This window comes from Berghia stephanieae, chromosome 8, assembly GCF_034508935.2.
Source record: "Berghia stephanieae isolate SIO BIC M18660-M18661 chromosome 8, UCSD_Bste_1.3, whole genome shotgun sequence".
In the NCBI taxonomy this organism is placed as follows: Eukaryota; Metazoa; Mollusca; class Gastropoda; order Nudibranchia; family Aeolidiidae; genus Berghia; species Berghia stephanieae.
This window is the reverse complement of record NC_088367.1, coordinates 24,000,218-24,003,599: the sequence shown is the minus strand read 5'-3', so window position 1 is coordinate 24,003,599 and position 3,382 is coordinate 24,000,218. Positions and strand designations below refer to the sequence as shown.

At 39.9% G+C, this 3,382-nt stretch overlaps 1 protein-coding gene across 1 annotated transcript in view; it reads right to left on the bottom strand.

Moving 5' to 3' along the window:
- The window catches only part of LOC144978406 (uncharacterized), a 32,955-nt gene extending 30,297 nt beyond the window's left edge, over positions 1-2,658 (bottom strand). Inside the window, exon 1 of the mRNA XM_078924401.1 lies at positions 2,441-2,658. The gene's annotated coding sequence lies outside the window, so the exon portion shown is untranslated. The remainder of the gene's footprint in view (positions 1-2,440) is intronic.
- Positions 2,659-3,382: the final 724 nt, after the last annotated feature.

Sequence of the window (3,382 nt, the reverse complement as noted above, 5' to 3'; positions counted from 1 at the left end):
GAACCATCCATTATGCGTCTGAGAGAGGTTACCCCTGTTACCCTCTCTATTTTATTAAGTCAGTGTCAAATAATCAGCCCCCACCCGACATCGAATGGATGGATTGCTACCATTCTCGGGACCAATTTTTTAGATGTTGTTGCCAGCATTCCTGACACTACATGAAATGTATAGACTTGAAAAGTTTTACATCATTCTTCTCAATGTTCTTGCTTCTACCCCACACTGGACACTGGAATGCAGCACTCTGTGGTGGAATAGCATGGTGCGGGGAAGAAGTCCTCAGAAGCGCTTAGTTTAGAGCCCCAAGTTGTTCCCACTAGTTTCCTCAGAAGACTGTGTTTCTCTGTCTTTGGGCAACACTCTCGAGATGGACCCAATAGATGAGGCTGCGGTCCAGCATAGCCCCCAGGTACTTCAGATAAGTTTCATATGGTAGAACCTGGTCCTACTTGGGACTTTCAGTTTCCGGGTGTGCCAGCAGTTTTTGAAGTGTTCATCTTCAGGCACCACGGGTAACATGTCTTGTGCAAAAAGATCAGTGTTGGTATGGGAACTTTGGGACCTTTTAGTGGATATTGCTACACATCAGCTCACTTTTAAAGTAGGAAGTTGGAGGTGCCTGTGTTCATTAACATTAAAAAATTTTGTGACTGGGGAAATTACAGGATAAAAAGGACTTGACCCAAGAAGGAGCCCTGGGATACCAATTTTTTAGATGTTGTTGCCAGCATTCCCGACACTATATGTGTAGACTTGCACAGTTTTGCATCTTTCTTCTCAATGTTCTTGCTTCTACCCCACACTGGACACTGGAATGCAGTACTCCGTGGTGGAATAGCATGGTGCTGCTGGGCAGAAGTCCTCATAAGCGCTTAGTTTAGAGCCCCAAGTTGTTCCCACTAGTTTCCTCAGAAGACTAATGTGTTTCTCTGTCTTCAGGGCAACACTCTCGAGATGGACCTAATAGGTGAGGCTGCGGTCCAGCATAACCTCCAGGTACTTGAGATAAGTTTCATATTGTAGAACCTGGTCCTACTTGGGACTTTCAGTTTCCGGGTGTGCCAGCAGTTTTTGAAGTGTTCATCTTCAGGCACCACATTGAATAAAATGCTACATTCTGAAGATGTTGACTCATTGATTGAACCATTTGATTTCTATTACAAGTAGGAAGTAAACCAGTCAAGAGCAGTGTAGGGGGACAATAACATCATGGCACTTCCGGAAAGAAAGGTCCCTGTCAAGAGAAGCCATTTTGCTTTGCAGGCCAAAGAAAAAGCAACCCAAATTGTATAATAAAAAGTCAATTTCTATAGGATCTAAGACCGAAGTTTCTTACAATATTGACAGCAACAACAAAAAAAAAGACTAATCATTAAACACTGCTAAGTCATTTAGATCTTGAATTTTTTTTTTTTTTTATATTAATGTGCAGGAGGGGGTAATCGCTCTGATTTCCATTTTTATCCCCTCCCACCTCAACCCTCTCAAGCATTCTCTAATAATTTCATTTCTTTACTTTTTCAGAAAGAGAGAGAGCTAGATAGATAGATAGAGAGAGAGAGAGAGAGAGAGAGAGAGAGAGAGAGAGAGAGAGAGAGAGAGAGAGAGAGAGAGGATGCCTTGACACCCCCCCCTCCTCTTTCTTAATCATCTATAGGAGGAATGACCCCCCCCCCCCTCCCCTCTTAATTTTCATATTTACTTTATTTTTTCGGTTGGGGGGGGGGGGGGGGGGGGGGGGGGGGGGAGATTGAACCCACTGAAACTCCCTGTCCCTAGTAATGTCCCAAATTTTGTTTATGGAAATAATAGTGACGGCAACAATGTTGATTGAGAAAACATTTGTTCCATGAAAATAATTTTTTAAAAAATACGTGCAATCAGAGGGGGGTGGGGGGACTCTAACCCTACGGGGCTAGAATCATATTCACTTAGACGTCTACTTCACCTTTCAAAGTATAAAAACAAAGAATGGGAGGCCTTCCGAAAACTCCTACATCCCCAGTATTCTTTTTTTTTTTTTTTTTATAACGTTCTAGTAGGGGGTTTGGGTGGGGGGAAACTTTTTTTTAAAAAAAAGTCCCCCCCCCCTCCCAAACCACCTACTACTACTAGAACATTATAAAAAAAAGTTTCCCCCCTCCCAAACCACCTACAAGAACAAGAACACGGGGGATGTAGGAGCTTTCGGAAGGCCTCCCCAAAAAATGTTTGACAACCGAAGTCATTAAAATTAAAATTATAATTACAACTTGTTCACATAAGACAGATCTAATATCAATAGGGTTATTTCTTCATCAGATGATAAAGAGTGTGTAGATATCATGTCTCATTGAGAGAGGAAAATATTTTGCAAGAAAATATAATAAAAGTAATTAAAAAGGTTAGCCTTCTAACACTTAACGGCTAATGATTGAGATAATAATAATATTCTTACCAGCAGTTGAGTATGGCAAGTTTATAATTATAACTTATATTATACAATTTCAAAGCTGTTCCTTGGCACAAATCAAAGTGTAAAGAAAGTCCTCGCGCTTGTCAAAATAAAATGATACTTGTATGTACACGGAGATTGCAAGTCAAGGTTCACCTATAATAACGAAATAATGTGTCGCCACTGTAAACTGTAAACTGTAAACAGTAGTAAACATGAGCGGGGATCATGGTGTCCAGATTGACTTTTAAAACTGTTTTAATGCCAGACAAGTCAAAGAAAAATGCCAAATGGTCTGAAAACAATGCCAAACATTTCCAAGCAACACTTTTTTCTTGCCCTAGTCCGTTCCAAGTCCCGTGCTCACGGAATATTCCTCAAAAGTTAAAAATGTGGTGCCGTGATTTTTTTTTTTTGCATGTGGGCTTAGTCTATATTTTAAGTTACAAATTTTGAATATCGATATGGATAGACCAGTTTTCTCACAATGCCGAATTCATTTATCTTTTAATCGTTTGCATGAAGTGTGTTGATTCTCTTTCCCCTGGGCAAAATAATCACAACAAAGTTACATTCAATAGAGCAGAGCTTAGGAATTAAATGTGTGTTGTTACAAAGAGTGTAATCCATATTTTAATCAGTTTCTATGACTGTAAAAATCACAACAGGAAGCTACCTACGCCTCTGGCTTTCAACTATTGATTGTAACAGATGCTTAGCCTATGTCAAATGTGAACAAACTGTACAATTTGTTGTGTCATTTTGAATTCAGGGTGGCAATGTTAGTGAGTAGTGCGCATGCATCTCGTGAAAAGTGGGGAGCTCAGTGATCGTAATCACAATATAATTCACTGTGTAAAAAATCAAATGTTGTAAACCATCAAAATGTTCACTCACCCCAGACCCTTCGGGGGTTTTTTTAAAATAATATACCGTAAAGAAGAA